Below are 17,658 nucleotides of genomic sequence, written 5' to 3'. Positions count from 1 at the left end.
TTGGAGATACTAGGCATCATGACAAACATGAAAACACCAATTCATAATCCAATTTAAAATTGGACCACTTGCACATGAGAAAGTGCACAGAGACACTAAAACAGTAAAAACAGAATCAAAACCAGGAGGTCAGAAAGCAAAAATACAGAGAAACACTCCAAAAGAGGCCAGGTATAACAGTTATATATAAACTGTTTACGCATTGCCTTTGAAGTTTAGCCTGACTGCTCTGCTGCAAGAGGGCAAGCACACGCAAACATAGGTGCGTACTTTCCTCAGCCTGACAAGAAGGTAGGGTCCTTACTGGACAGCTTGTATACCACTGCCAACTAGAAGGCCAGTTATAACACTGCTGCTCTCTGAGTTTTCTCAAGGACAGTTAGACTCTGCCTTTTCTCCAAGTGTGCTGCAACGCCTTGTTTGCATGGCCCTGCTACCTGAGACTCCTAGATATCAAAGTCTCTACCACTGCTCCTGTGCCTAGTTCACTGGAAACAGACCCAGATGGTTGCAACACGGACATTGCCACATCTCCTGTCTGTGAGTAGCAGAACCGGTGCATCAACCTGGTTGCCATAGTAAAATCAACACTTTGTTCTTGGAAGCAATGCTGCGCCTTGAGAGCTCAATGCACCGAAGCCGTGCTTCTCCATTGCAGCTGCTAGGAGAGATCAATGCATCCCTCAAATGCATTCATCTCTTGGCTCATCACTCTACGGAACCAACGCAGATTAGCCCAGTGTCTTGCCTTCAGAACAGACACATCGTCATCCCTGCATGGAGAAGAATCGATGCATCCTCGACCTGCGACCTGCGGCTTCCACATTGACTCATCTCCCGCCACATCTTGCAGTTGCGACCAGAAAAGGTACTTTATTCACCAGGCCCTGCATGCGACCTGTCAGTCAGCACTTCTTTTGGGATGGCCAGAACTTTGACTTTTCCTTAGACCAGCGCGACCCCAAGTAACCACTAAAGTGCTATTTGCTTCCAAGTACTATTTATCACCTGTTCTTTTGAAATTCCATATATCAACTTCCATAATTTGGATTTTTTTCATTTTGGTCTTGTTTTGTTCAAAATATAATAATCTATTTTTCCAAACCTGTGTGGAGTCTTTTTGTGGTGTATTTATTGTGTTACTGTGTTTATGTGTTGCACAAATACTTTACACATTGCCTCTTTAGATAAGCCTAATTGCTCAGTGCCAAACCACCTGAAGGTGAGCACAGGCTATCTTTTAGTGTGCACTTAGCTAACCCTCACTAGAGTGGGGGTTCCTGCCTGGTTGCATACCTTAGCCAACTAGAAAACCTAGTTCTAACAGTCTGGGACAATCAGTTCAGAAGTTAAAGATAAAACATTAGAAGGGCACAGATCAAGTGGGAGTCAGATTAGGTTGAAATGAATGGGGCACATATTTATTTATTTATTTGTTTAAAGGGTTTTATATAGCGCTGGCTAGACCCGGAGGTATCAGAGCGCTTTACATGAGCATCAGATTATAGTTACAGGTTACATCATTACAAAGGTTAAACACTTATTAGAGCATGGCAACATAGTTACTTGTGAGGTCGAGATTAAGCAATAAACACAAATACGTAAGGGGAAAAGCAGGCAAGGGAAAAGATTCAGGGGAGGAGCGGTAGGAGCTGGGGAGGTAGACAGGTAATGAAGGCGGGAAAGAGAAGGGGAAGGTGAAGGACACAGCATGGAAAGAGGAGGGGAAGAGCGACAGGGACACAATCCAGTAGATGAGTCAAAGCAACGTCCAAAGTTCAGTAAGCTGTGATCCCAGGGGAAGTGGTATCACTTCTCTATCTCTGTTACTTTATGCAGTGGACTCTCTCAGAGGGGTCTCTGAGACTCCAAGGCCTACATACTGGATCCTTCCCCAAAAAGGGGAGAGGGAGTGCTTTGGCAAGGGGTACCACATCATACCTCAGCTGTGAGTGGCTCCCCTGGCACAGTGGACTTTCTCAGCGGCTTTGCTGAGACTCCACAGTATAAATATTGGATCTTTCCCCAACAAGGTGAGAAGGAGTGCTTAGTCAAATGGCACAAAGGACAGGGGGCTATGCAGACTAGCAGGCAAGGAGAGAAATTCAGGGGAGAGGGGATGGGAGCTAGGGAAGTAGACAAAGAGAGGAAAAGTACTAAATGGGAACATATTTAATTAATGAGTTATTATATAGCGCTGACTAGACCCAAAGGACACAGAGCGCTTTACATGAGGAACAAAAGTGTTGCAATTTACATCAGTTAAAAGTTACATAAGTATCAAGAAAAAGCATTTAAAAACATATGGGACAAGGTGAATGGCACAAGGAAGGGTAAGGGGATAGGGTAAAGGGATAGGAGGAAGATAGGACGTAGAGACCAGGGGAAAATCTGCCCATGGTCCGGCTGGGTGGGTGATGGCAGGGGGGAGTCCACAACCAATCTCCTCTTTAGCTATATGGTAGCTCCACCCGGCATCAGCCAAATTGCTTGGTCTCTACAGTCTGGGGTAAGTTCCACAGGTTCCAAGTCCTGATGTGTAAGCAGTTAGGGGATAGGTTTAAGGTCTCGTCAATGTCCAATTCTTGTCCCAGGGAAGTAAAACAACGTGGAGGGGACCACTATGGAAGCCATCTTGGGGTCAGGCAGGGGACTGTACTGTACACTTGTACACTGGTGGCCATCTTAAGGTCTGGCATCTGGCAGTTAGAGTCAATATCCTGGACAGTGGCTGCCAGAGAATAACAAATCCAGCATGCACACACCATCACACGCACAGACATGCACAAGCACATACAAATGTGAGCACACACTCTCATATGCGCACATACGCACACACACAAGCACATATACAGAAACATCCAAAAACACAAGCACACATAAAATCCCATGCTCTAGTACAGAAAAAACAAGTACATGCACACGCAAACACCATCACATGCACAGACATGCACACGCACACACAAATGCGCTCACACTCTCATACACGCACAGACGCACACACACACAAGCACACATACAGAAACTACCAAAAACACAAGCACACATACAATCACATGCTCCAGAACAAAAATTTCCAAGGACGTACATACAGGTACATGCACACACACACCCCATCACACGCACAGACATTCACAAGCACACACAAATGTGCGCACACACACACTCTCATACATGAACAGAGGGCGCTCACAAACACGCATACAGAAACATCCACATGCACAAGCACACATACAATATCATGCTCTAGTACAAAAACACTCAAGTACATGCACACACCATCACACGCACAGACATAAGCACACATACAGAAACATCTGCCCGCACCAACACAAGCACACATAGAATCACATGCTCTAGCACAAAAACACCCAAGTACATGTCCACACCATCACACGCACAGCAATGCACAAGTACACAATCCCCATGGGTCACTTGTGCACCAGGATGCCTTAAGAGAGCGTACAGGGGATCTGTGCAGTTTGCCTTTACTTCTAGTCTGCTCACCCTCTCTGCCTTCAAGTCAGGATTTGAGGGAGTTTTCGCTGCTGGTTTGACCGTCTTGTTGGGGGGAGCTTCAAGACCTCCTCTTAGGCCTCCATTGCCAGGCAATCATAGCATCTGCCTCACAGGACCCACAGCATGTGATCTGTTGTATGGGGCAGAACTTCGGTAGGGCCGCATGAACGCCAACCGCCGGCTGCACCACAGGTCGCCACCCAGCTCACTCCGCCTCTGCAAGTTTTCTCCTCAGCAGACGCTATCTGTTGATGCACGGCCCAAGCAGTGAATGCGGCACCCCCGCAGACTGGCGTGCTCACAGACCATTATGGAGGGTGCAGTATGCTCTCGTCAAATCCAGCCAGGGAGCGGACCCTCAAGGGTATCTATTCTCACTCGTGCGTTGGTCCGCAGGCCGTGCTGCGGCAAAGCCCCGGGCCGTTTGGCAGTTTCTGTCAGGTCGCTGCTATGACCGGTATTCTCACCGAAGCCAGACTGCCTTCACTTAATTGGCACAGCAGTATCAACAATGGTTCTGTTGGGCAAAAGATTTCTTCTAGTTTACATAGATTATTTCATAGGTTTCTTAATTTGCAGTATCAACTTGCTTCCAATTTCTCAAAAAAATGAATGTGAAAAACGCAAATCCAAACAACCAATAGGATATGAAACTATTATTTTATGAATTCAATGTCATTCATAATAACCCTGCATTCAATATATACATTAATAAATTCTACAAAAACGGCGCATCATGATAAGGTGATAGTGACATTTTGTGCAGTGATTCAACGTGCAGTGAAGTTGTGAATAGTGAAATATATATACAAGTGAAGGGACAATTGGGTTGTCAGAACAACAGGGACTCCAGCATTTTTTAGGAGGCAGCAACCCCAGAGGCAACAGGGGGGGTGGAAGACAACAGGGCTGGGACAGACCAAGGAGATGGGGAAGAGGAAGACCGTCGAGAGTCAGATTTTACCAACCAGAGGCACATGGGGAAATCTCCACAAGGAGACAGACGTACAGATGGTAGACCCGGTCTGGCAAATACCTGTCCAGCCAGTTCATCAACAGCCCAACCAAAGCATGACTGCATCAAGCACAGCAGAGGGGTGCATAAGAACAAACATCGTTATACGTCAGTCAGAAGAAACAATGGTACCCAATACACGAGTGACTACACACAATACCAACCAGACAGAGAACGATGTGTCACAAATACAAGTGGATCTTGCGACAGTGACACATACTTCCGTTTCAACTGCCGAGAGCCCAGTGAGGGAGCAAGTCAACACAGATGGTGGAATGCCTGATGCTGTGAATCGAAACACAAACATGAACATTGTGGCAACGCCCCAAGAGGATACCTCAGTAAAGGATGATGGGATGGTTGATGTTGTGAATCGGAACATGAACGAGAACATTGTGGCATTGCCCCAACAGGTTGGAGCATCCAATCTTGATCCAATCATCAACTTATCGGATTACAACATGACGCAAGCCGAGATGAGCATATTAGCGAAAGGATTATCCTTTGTGCCTACGGCGATACCGGATAAATTCCGAATGAAACTGGAGCTGCAGCAATTTTTTCGCAAAATTAGGTTGAAATACTTTTTCACCAAAAATACGTTCACAGCAGGGAATGCAGCCACCAAATTTAGGCCACCGTCTACTTTCACACCTGCTACATTCATGATGAGCGACAGAATGTTGGCATTCGAGAAAATTGTCACGGAGGAGGTGATGCATTTGATGGAGGAGAAGAGGTACATTAAATACAATACCAGTTGGGACGAGAAGATGGCACTAAACAAACTGGCCAAGAATGATGCCATCGTAATCAAAGCAGCCGACAAGGGCGGGGTGATAGTGGTACAGAATGTGGATGATTCTATCACGGAAATTGAACTACAACTAGGAGTGCGGGAAAGCTACTGTAAAATCTCGAAAGATCCCACTACGGAAATCAGAGGATTGATAGAGGCGGCAACTCAGGAGGGTATTGACTGTGGTTTTCTGAGTAGACACGAAAGAGACTTTCTGAATCAACAAGAACCCAGAGTCCCAACTATATATACCCTACCTAAGGTGCATAAAAGATTGGAGAAACCACCCGGGAGACCCATAATATCTGGCTGTGGTTCGATCCTGGAGCCATTGAACAAATGTATTGATCATTTCCTGCAGCCTTGGGTCCCAACAACAAAATCTTATGTAAGGGACAGTACGCACATAATTCAACTCTTGGAAGGCCAGCCGTTTGATAACAAAAGTCAGATACTAGTCACACTAGATGTATCCTCTCTTTATACGTCCATCCCACAAGATGATGCAGTGGAAGTGATCCGGGGCACGTTGGACAGAAGACCTAGACCACATTGGATCCCAACAAGTTTTGTAATCACGCTGTTGGAGATAGCGATGAAAAATCACTACTTTGTCTTCAAGAAACAATTCTATCTGCAATGCAAGGATGTGGCGATGGGGGCTACATATGCCCCAAGCCTGGCAAATATGTTCATGGATAGATACGAGGAGGAACATCTTTATGACACAGCCAACCCTTTCCTGAACAGAATTGATATCTGGAAAAGATATATAGACAACATCATAATGGTATGGTCAGGAGACGAGAGCGACCTACTGGAATTCCATACATGGTTGAATGCCAGAAGCGAGGACATCAAATTCACCATGAGTCATAATAGGGATGCAATTGACTTCTTGGACCTCACCTTTAGTGCTGATGATGGTCAACTGTATTGCGATCTATATCGCAAACCTATGGAACGCAACACGCTATTAATGTATGGGTCACATCACCCAAGGAATCTAAGGGACAATCTGCCCTACGGGCAGTATCTGAGGATAAGGAGAAATTGCTCACAGAGAAAGGATTTCTTTAGAGAATCAGAAGAATTGACGACACGATTGAAGGACCGTGGATACTCATTAGGTCTCCTCAAACGAGCCAGGAAACGGGCATGGTACCAACAAAGAGACCACCTATTGGAGACAAAGGAGAAACAGGAGGAAACGGGTAATTTGGTATGTGTTACCACCTACAACACTAAGAGTAATGATGTGAAAAAGATCATAACGAAATATTGGAACCTGGTCGCAAATGAAATACGGATAGATCACCAACCGATGTTTGCCTTTAAGAGAGGAAGGAATGTGAAAGATGTAGTGGTAAAGGCGTTTTTGGAACCTCCACAATCAAGGGACATCAGAAGCTGCCTCGGCCTGCCGCCACTGACAGGGCATCATAGATGGGGTAGCTGCAAGGCCTGTGACTACAGCGAGGTTGGAGGTACTTTCACGGTCGGTGGAAGAACTTACAAATTGCAACACTTCACGAACTGTGACAGTACAGACGTGATTTATACAATCACTTGCCCCTGCACTATGACCTATGTTGGACAGACGACCCAGAAAGTAAAAACCAGGATCCTGCAGCATATGAGCCGTATCAGATGCAAGACTGTAGGGGCACCCTTGGTAGAACATTATATTGCACTTAACCATAAACCCGAGGACATCAGATGGAGAGTCATCGAGAGAGTAATCCCAAGCAGCAGGGGTGGTTCATTGACAAGGTCTCTCAAATTCAAGGAGTGTAGATGGATACATTGCCTTAACTCTGTACAGGAGGGTCTAAATGAGAGAGAGGAGACAGCTAGGCAAATGGGTGAACTCTAGAGAAATTGTACCATACTTGATGTATATGTTTCTATGAACAGAATTCCGTTGCATTGACTTATAACCAGAGAGCATTTGACGTCAACTGTAGGAATGCCTGAGAGACTTGGTTACATTTGTTAGAGCACTCCTTGCATTGATGCAAGGTTTTAGTGAGGTTGCATTATATTAGAACAGTCTTGATTCAGGGTAGATTGTCATTGTGTGTCATTATTACCCTGCAACACGATAATGCATCGATGTAGATATCGTTTTGAAATCAAAGAACAATCTGTGTAAAGAATGAAATGTGGATGAACAACTGTAGATATCACTATAAATGTGTCACACGAAGTAACATTTTCTCCCTTATAGGGTCTCTGGAATATAAGATGCCGGGGAAAGGACTTGTTGGATAATACATTATATGTATGATTATAAGTGATTATTCAATTATGTTGTATAATTGGTAAAGCATTACTCTACAAATAATGTGCTAATATGACCTGCTTAAAAGGACATGTCATGCTGAGAGGTGGATACGCAAACGGATCCAATATAGAGTAATGTGTCCTGCTGAAATCAAATTTTATCTGGCTAAATTGCATGTATTGCTATAAGTTTGTCGCATGAATTATTAGCCTCTTTCATTCCTTGATGGCACGGGAATATGTTTAAAACGATACATTGGGTGATGGTAGAAAGCGGCATTAGCGATGTATTAATGTAAATAGCAAACCAACCAGCAAAATTGCTACATATCAACAATAGGATGCCAGGTTACTGTTACTTTAACGCCCCTGAGGGAACAGGGATGACGTAGTCAGGATTCCGTTTGACTTCAGTGGTGTATGGTTGCTAGGCGACCGCTCCCGTCAAACTTGCGTAGAGATGTCCTCGAGGCTGTGGTTACCGGAAGTAAATGGTTTTCACAAGCCGAAAGCTTACTGACAGAAGCACCGCGCTGTGAGCACGAAGGAAACTGGACGCTGCAACGCGAGTCGGAGTGACTATCCCGCGAAAGGTAATTTAAAGCTCCACAGACCCCATTATTGCACGAGACTAGCTCGGCGGTTTTGCAAGTTAATAATTTAGGTTACCCATGAGTGGGAGACTGATCTTAGTTTAACTCCCTACTCTTGACAGAAGCACCACGCTGTGAGCACGAAGGAAACTGGACGCTGCAACGCGAGTCAGAGTGATTATCCCGCGAAAGGTAATTTAAAGCTCCATAGACCCGATGATTGCACGAGACTAGCTCGGCGGTTTTGCAAGTTAATAATTTAGGTTACCCATGAGTGGGAGACTGATCTTAGTTTAACTCCCTACTCTTGATACGTGTGTGATCACTACGCACAATATTTCATCACTATTCAGTTTGACGCAAGTGTGTGAATGCATTAAAGGAGAATATTGTGTGGGGTGGATGTAACTAATGGACCCCTTATATATTTTCTTTTGAGGTACAGAAGACACACGCACGAGGAGTCTGCGCACTTTTACTACGAATTAGGGTAAGCAATAGTCCAGGTCGATATCCAGAACCACCTAGAAAAATGTTTGGTGACATACAGTAATTAGGTCAATATGTCTCCTTAGATACCTACAGGAACCGGAGTAAACTGCTTTCAAACCAGTGGAATTCTGGGTCCATGCCCCACAGTCTATGCGGGCACCCCAGAGGTGAGTCGAGTACTAAGATTAACTACACTCCTTGACTCAAAAATTATCAGCAAATCCTGACTTCATCCCAATTAAATTTACAGGCGACATCAGTCATTTACCATCCCCCCAGTCCTGATGAAGACCCGCTGTGACCCACAAAACAGGCGTCATTAGGGTCGAAACGTCGACGGATAAAGAAGCCCGTGGACTAACACGGAATATTCCACAACAATTGCTACCTATAGTGGCATATGGGAATATTTCCAATTGAAGACTGTTTTGGCCACCTTTTTTTAAAACAAAAACCCAATTGTCCCTTCACTTGTATATATATTTCACTATTCACAACTTCACTGCACGTTGAATCACTGCACAAAATGTCACTATCACCTTATCATGATGCGCCGTTTTTGTAGAATTTATTAATGTATATATTGAATGCAGGGTTATTATGAATGACATTGAATTCATAAAATAATAGTTTCATACCCTATTGGTTGTTTGGATTTGCATTTTTCACATTCATTTTTTTGAGAAATTGAACGCAAGTTGATACTGCAAATTAAGAAACCTATGAAATAATCTATGTAAACTAGAAGAAATCTTTTGCCCAACAGAACGAAACCATTGTTGATACTGCTGTATAAATGCCCAGGTTCTGAGGGATACTGGGTTGCCCCATAGTATTTTTGTTCACTTAATTGACAGCAGCGCATTATCCCTTTTTGAGGTCTCCTGGGTCTTCTTAGTAACTTCTCCCTGAGATCTACAAGCGGCAGCCCGAGTACAAACGCGCGGGCATTTTGCCTGCAATAAGGCACCTTTCAAAGAAGTTGAAATAGAGGTCACAAAAAATGAAGGGTCAAAAGAAAGGTGGGTGGGAAATCCATAATGTATCTTGGCTATCTTGTCTTGAAAGAGAGTGAAAGTATAAGCCCATAATTACAAGGAGGGTTGATGGTAATGCTGCAAATGGGAGGATCCAGTAGATTTTTTGACAATGGAGGTCATTTATTAGTTTTTTGATGACTTTGTCTAGGTAGTGTAATACCTGGCCAAGACAATCTAATCAGCTGTTTGTAATTACTTACGGAAGCACAGTGCAGAGTCCTTGTTTTCAGCTTATCACTTTTTCTCCAGCACCATTACACGGTTTTGCAATGGTGTTTAGCGACCCAAAGCTCATTTGTAAACCAAAGTGTGGAGGGCAGCTTCCTATTGGACATGGTCTGTTTCCAGGGAGAAACTGAGTTTGGAGTTGATGATATCCAGGTATTAACATTTTCAGAGAATGTTGAAATATCTTAAGTTAATATTAAAGGACTATCCAAAAGAGCCTTGGACAGGTTAGACTCATTCATTTTGGACCACGGTCGAGCCATATACAAGTCTGTCTTATGTATGAATGGGCTTTAGTTATTGATGACAGGTTAGTCGCATGCCAAGACTTCCTAGACTTCATTCTACATCCAGCCCCTTTCTTCCACCATTCTTTACATCCTGGACTGGATCGTAAAAAATATTTGACTAGTGATACTTCATGACCATGTGATTAAGTTAAGGCAGCGCTCCATGCAAACACGTTTTATCCTTATATTATGAAAGCAGGTTTCTGGAGGTGATAATATTAGAAATAATGTTTGTGCATATTTGTTGTATGGCATTTTGCTGCAGTGGTGGTGTGTTGTACTGTAAGTGTTTTGTTGTGTTGCATTTTGTTTTTACTGTTTTGTTGTGGACTGTTATAGTTTAATTGTACTATTCTGTTTCTTTGTGTATGCGATTCTTTTGTGTTCAGTTCCTTACTTTAGACATTTCCAGATAAACGCAGCATGTATGGTAATATACTACATAGCTTAAATTATCACTTTACAGCCCGTCCCTTTTAGTCCCTCTTGCAAATTATTTCTCATCCCAGCTGTCTCCCTTTGTCACTCTTTTCAGACCATTCTCTTCCTAAAATATGCTTTGGGCCAAAGTCTGATAATCAAAAATAAGCGCTGGTGCCCAAAAGTACATGTTGGTGGTCACCACCTGCAACCATCTGCTCTGCGCACATTGGGCCCTGAGTGTCAATATAAATCCCTGGAAATTAAGTGAACTGTGTTGCGTAAGCGAAATTCAATAAAAACACATACGCTGGATATAAAAGTTGGCCAAATAGTTTGATGGATTCCTTTAAAATTGGCCTCCTTAGTTTGAGGTATCTCAGTGTACATGTTCACTGAGTACAAAATACCTTCATTTACCTAAAACATGGAAATGTACGCAAAACACGGGATTACTCAGGAAACTGGTCTTCACACCAATTCCATATGCTGATGACACTCAGCTACTACTTTCATTTGACAAACACACTCCCAAAGCCCAGTGTACCTTCTCGGAAGGCATGATCGCTATTGCCAGCTGGATGAGGAATAATTTCCTCAAGCTTTATGCTGGGAAAACCGAGATTATGCTGTTTGGAGATGCACCACTGCTGTGATCCCCAAGTTGGTGGCCAGAGGATCTAGGTGCCACCCCGGTTCCCAAGACTGTGGTCAAGAACCTAGGCATTCGCTTGGACCAGAAACTGACAATGAAGGAGCACGTTGCAGGCAACGTAGGCTCTTGCTTCCATGTGCTAAGCCTTCTATGGAGAGTATTCTCCTTCCTCCCTTTGACCACTACAAACAAAAGTCATTCAGGCACTAGTGTTGAGCCGCCGGGACTACTGTAATGCCCTTCTGATCTCAGTAAATGAGTCCTTGCTGAGCACACTATAAGTCGTCCAAACCACAGCGGCCTGCCTTGTCTCGAATGAGCCACCCAGAGTGCCTCTTTCCCTCTTCTTCAAGAGCTTCACTGACTCCCAGTACACAAACTGATCAAACTCAAGATATGTTGTATTGTGCATAAAATTTTGAACGGCAAAGGTCCCAGCTCTCTTGGAGGAAAATTCAATCAATACCTGCCACCCAGCTCCCAAAGTTCAGGAGCTAAATCTCTACTCCTTGTGCCGTGTTTCAAAAAATCGTGCTTGGGCTCCTTTCAATTGGAATCAACTCCCTATTCTTCTTCGGAAATGCCCTGATCACCTTTAGTTTGGAAGACTCCTTAAAACTGCCCTGTTCTAATCCTGTCTCTCTCCCCTGTCTGTTGCAGCTCTTCCACAGTGCAGAGATATCTCTTTAGGGGTGATTCGGGCGCTTTATGAATTAATAAATATCAAACCAAACTTTTCTGTACAGCATTTTGAATGCATGCCAAGACATCTTTATCCCTGTACACTGAATGCGCCAGGGGTCAATTATTCGGCATTCGGTTCTTGTTTTACCCACCGTCTCGTCCCACTGGTTTCCGTGTACAAAATCATCTTCCTAATTGTTGTTTGAGCGGCGCGCGGTACTGCTCACAGTGCTAGGCGCTTCAATTAACCGTACTGAATTATTGAGCGGTGATTAATGTCACGAGACGTTCGTGCTCCTGCTACGTCGATCACGTCCAGACGCTGAGCATCGCCTGCGCCCGCTGGTTATTGGTTTCCCGTTTCTCTGTTCCCGTAGCGCTAACCAAGAAAGAAGAGCTTTGAAGGTCAGTCGTCAGGGCGCCTGCCTTCTGAAAACTGATATCCACTTACTTCGGCATGTATATATTCCTGGCTGCTGCGGCTGACAGGAGTAATATGTTATCCGAACCACATTATTTACAAATGTACCATGTGTACGAATCGTAATTTGTTTTTACACTGTCTCTCTGAGCTGTAACGTACCCAATATAATGAAATAAACTGCACTGATTTCAGAAATATTGAAGGATGAGCTGCCCTTACCTGGATTCAAACTTATGACTTGCAATTCATGTGCCCCGTGACTTACAGGCAATTAATACACTGCGCCATTTTTTCAAACATTTGATCCCTATAAATGATGTTATTTTCACAGCACAATTTCGTTTCTGCTAAAAAATAAATAAATAAAGCATTCTTATACCAATGAGAATCAATATAGAGGTAGTTTTAAAGTGCCTCCAAAGACCCACGGGCTTAAGCTTCTATTTAGGATCAAATCAAAGTAATTGTTCAATATTGTTTTTGTGCAAGCATATTGATATTTAATATGTTTGAAAATGGCTCAATTGCACTCATGCGTGTTCGTCTTCATGCCTAAAGTTCTGGGTTAGAGTTAGGTGGGAGATGCTATAAATCAGTGGCCAGTGAATTTTCTATTGGCATCCAACTCTAAGTTCAACCTATATTGTAGTGTCAGAACGAATGTTTTAACTCGGTCCCAATTTTTTACTACTTAATGAGAATATATCAATCTCTGTTTATTCACCACATGCATTTCGGATATAAACAGAGCAACACTTTCTTTATTCAGGTCTTTTACCATTTCATAAGGTCGTCAAATTAAGAGAAATTGGGCCAAAAGATAGTGGGGCATATTATCAAGGGGGTTTATCTCCGCTTTGTTGGCTTTAAAAGCCAAGAAAGCGATAAAATTATCTCCCTATTACCTAGCTGTCGGCGACAGCTAGTAGGAGATAGCGACCATCTTGGGCCCCACTTTGCATGTCAGTGATATTTATCACTAATGACATGCAAAGTGGGCGTGCCAAGATGTTAGCGACTGGAAACAGTCGCTAACATCGCTATCTCCTATTAGCGCGAATATCTCCAAAAGCTAACACCTGCCCTGAGCAGTTCTTAGCCATGTTATCCAATGGGAGGTGGATAACATGGCTAAAAGCATTAGCTCGGTAATGCATGAATATCGCGGACTTTTCAGCGATATTCATCCATTGCGGTCGTTTTTTATCGCATTTGCGATAAACCTTGGTAATACCAAGGTTTATCTGCGATAAAAATCGCCGCAGCTCAGCGGTAAATTTTTGTCTCTAACCAAGCAATAGCGATAATTATCGCTATTGCTTGGTAATATGCCCCAGTATTCCTAAATAACTCTCCAAGATGATCCAATGAAGGACTGTGGGTACCCACCTACTTTTTAATCAATAAATCCCTTCACATTAGTTTAATGTGTAGAATTGTATTTGAGATACCTCTCAACATACCTAGCTTTGGAGGGTATCACTCGCCCTCCTCCTTCCTTCACTGGCAAGCTTTTCATTTCCCCTGCCAACGTAATGACGGCTGGAATAAACAATTCGAAATATTACCGGTTTAAAAATAAACACCCATTCAATAAACAAAAAATTTTGTAGATCTTTAGAAAGGAAAGAAACAGGGCTTTAAGTGGGATGAAAAAGCTGGGCTGTCCCTGAAATGGTTTGACCTATGTAAGGGCGTATTTTAAACACACCAACTAAATTTCTGCAATACGCTTAATGTGCCACCTGAGTGGTATTTTCCTTCCCCTGAGCTGTCTGTTATTGCACCCAGATCTCTAACAGAATAACATACATACAACTAAAACCAGACAATACTATTGGCTTTGTCAATGGGTGTGAGCTGTGTAAGGTAAATGAGGGGCATATATTATTAAAAAAAACAGCAAAATCATCCTCATGTCAAAATACATAATTCATATTATTGATTCATACATATTATAGATAATACATATTAATTAGTAAACTATCGTGGAACATCACAAATAATAATTTATGTTAATGTTTCTTCCCAATAATAAAAATGTTTAAATACACCAAAATAAAGCTTACCAAATGTCAGATATTCTTAAATAATTATTCATAAGATGTCTCCATATATAACTTTGGCCCCATTTTAAAAACTGAACTATTAGATTCTGAAAATATTGCACACAGCAGTACTTAATTGATAGCTTTTTTGTTACCCTAAACCTGATGCCCTCTGCCAACTAGACCAAATTATGTTAAAACGCTTAATAGCGCCTACTGGCTTTGCATTAAGAAACTCATGGCGATACACTTTATCCATCTTATTACGCCAATGATTCATGGTTGGTATTTTAATTGAATTCCAATTTTCCAAAATCAATGATTTGTCAACCAAAGATGCTATAAAACAAAACTGATTTAATTCGGTAGTCAAATTGTGAGCAGTTGATGAATGCCAAAAAGGAGTCCCATCGGATCTAGAGGAATCATTCTTTCCACCTTTTTGCTTATTTCGAAAAAAAATCCCTGTCCAGAACTCATTCAATTTAGGACAGGTGAATATTATATGCAGCCAATTGGCGGGCATCTAAAACAAGAAGGATTGCCAGCGTGGTACATTTAAATTTTTTTTACCTGGGTATACTAGAATTTTCTCTTACAATAGAAGCTCATACGCTTACAATTGGCCGCTCTTGTATCTTTTTTACTAAAACAATTGTAATAATCCCAATGTGCCTTTGTAATACTACAGCCTGAAATATTACTTATGTTGTTAATGTGCTTTGATATTACTTTAAATCCTGAATATTGGTGCAAAAGTCTGTACCAGTTGCTGATTCCCCTAAGCCGTACAATGAAAAACGCTTGTCCTATTTTCTCAGCTGTACTTCTCGGATCGACCGAATTACATGAAAAGACATGATTACTTTGAGTATAGCTTAAAAAGAGTGTTGGACACAATAATCTGTGTTCACGAATACGTTTTTGCCTCTAGATAAAGCCATGATAGCGAAAAAAGTCACCTAATGTGCGAAACCCAATATTTTCGCAATGTGTTAATATAGAGTGTGCCAAGCTCAAAACTAAACCAACACATGCCTTTAGCTTCATCTGAGGGTGATAATATGGAATCCTATATTCTCGCCAAATATAATTGGTGCGTTCTGCTACCATTTGAGGTGTCTTATAACGTGTGTGCTTCGGTAGTCTTGGAATTGTAAAAATGGAAGCCGAATCTATTTTTGCTGTTTTTAACATAATATGTAGAAAAATAATTGTCTCCAACAGCTATATTTTTTTAAGCTAAAATCAGCCAACTTATAAGAGTCGCTCGACAATAAGTTCTCGGAAAAGAAAGGGCTATCCCTCCCTCCTCTTGAGATAGACAAAGAGTTGACAACTTGGTACTAGGTCGCTTTGCCTTCCATATAAAAGACTGAAATTCGCCTTCTGAGGCTTCAAAAAAGATTTGTTAGCTTGATTGGTACATTTGAAAAGGCAAACAGAAATAGGGGTACAAAATTCATTTTTATAAATGATATGCGGCCAATGATTGTAAAAGAAAGTTTGTTACAGTGGTTAAGTGATGCAAAAAATTTAGTTAACACAGGCGCGTAATTTAGCGCCATCATACCCCCTTCCCACTTTTCATACCTCTTCTCCTCCTGTCTACACTCCCATCTCTCTCTGAATTTCGGGGCAGATTTATGAGGCCGTTGCGCCTCTTTGCGCCGCAATTGCGTCGCTTTATTTGACGCAACTGTGGCGCAAACAATGCGCCCTATTTTCAACATGACGCATCTAGGAGATGCGTCACGTTGTAAAGCACTGCGCCATAAGGAGGCGTTCCTGCGCAGGGGGGGGGGCGTTCCTGCGCAGGAACGCCTCCTGAAAGTTGCTGAGTGAAATCTATGAGATTTCACTCAGTCACTTTCAGGGCAATGCTGCGTCAAAACCCTGCGCCTGCTTGAAGCAGGCGTAGGTCTTGACGCAGCATTGTGCACATGGTGTACCCCCGAGCCTTGCTGGAGCTGCGTCGCGCTTGCGACGCAACTTCAGCAATGCGCCACATTTCCGGCACAGATGTGTCACGCAGCTGTGCCGTTTTTGCACCATGGTGGGCCGCATTATAAATGCGGCGCACCATGGGTGGCGGAGCTGTGGCGCACTGTGGCGCATGTTAACTGGCGCATCCCTGGGGATGCGCCAGTTAACATAAATCTGCCCCATCGACTTTACCCATCCCCTTAATGATCACCTTGCCTCTCTGCCCTCTTCGCTCATTTGAATGCTATGGGGCAGATTTATGTTAACTGGCGCATCCCCAGGGATGCGCCAGTTAACATGCGCCACAGTGCGCCACAGCAATGCCACCCATGGTGCGCCGCATTTATAATGCGGCGCACCATGGTGCAAAAACGGCACAGATGCGTGACGCATCTGTGCCGGAAATGTGGCGCATTGCTGGAGTTGCGTCGCAAGCGCGACGCAGCTCCAGCAAGGCTCGGGGGTACACCATGTGCACAATGCTGCGTCAAGACCTACGCCTGCTTCAAGCAGGCGCAGGGTTTTGACGCAGCAGTGCCCTGAAAGTGACTGAGTGAAATCTCATAGATTTCACTCAGCCACTTTCAGGAGGCGTTCCTGCGCAGGAACGCCCCCCCCCCCCCCTGCGCAGGAACGCCTCCTTATGGCGCAGTGCTTTACAACGTGACGCATCTCCTAGATGCGTCACGTTGAAAATAGCACGCATTGTTTGCGCCGCAGTTGCGTCAAATAAAGTGAGGTAATTGCGGCGCAAAGAGGCGCAACGGCCTCATAAATCTGCCCCTATGTTTTTTATCATGCATGAATAAATGTACACTGTTAATTTTGTTTTGTATGTATAACTACCCTGTAAAGCGCTCGGATACCCCTGGGTCCAGTAGCGCTATATAAAACCTTTTAAATAAATAAATAAATAAATACATGAACTGTAATTTGTAGTTACCTTAATCCCTAGATAGCTAATCGGACTTATAGCTGAAAAGGCGATTGCATAGCAATTGGTAATATCTCAGGAGAACTATTAAAAATTAAAGCTTCAGATTTTACTTGCTTTATGCAGACGATGTGTTTTTATATTTAGAGGCAGATAAATATAACGTTCAACGTACCTTAAAGAAGATTTCAGAGTGTACGCCCATAGCGCTGGGAGGCCTCAGGGTAGCCATGCGCTATACAAGT

The sequence above is a fragment of the Lissotriton vulgaris genome, chromosome 3_1, assembly GCF_964263255.1.
Source record: "Lissotriton vulgaris chromosome 3_1, aLisVul1.2, whole genome shotgun sequence".
Lineage (NCBI taxonomy): Eukaryota > Metazoa > Chordata > Amphibia > Caudata > Salamandridae > Lissotriton > Lissotriton vulgaris.
Note: the sequence above shows the minus strand (reverse complement) of the source record.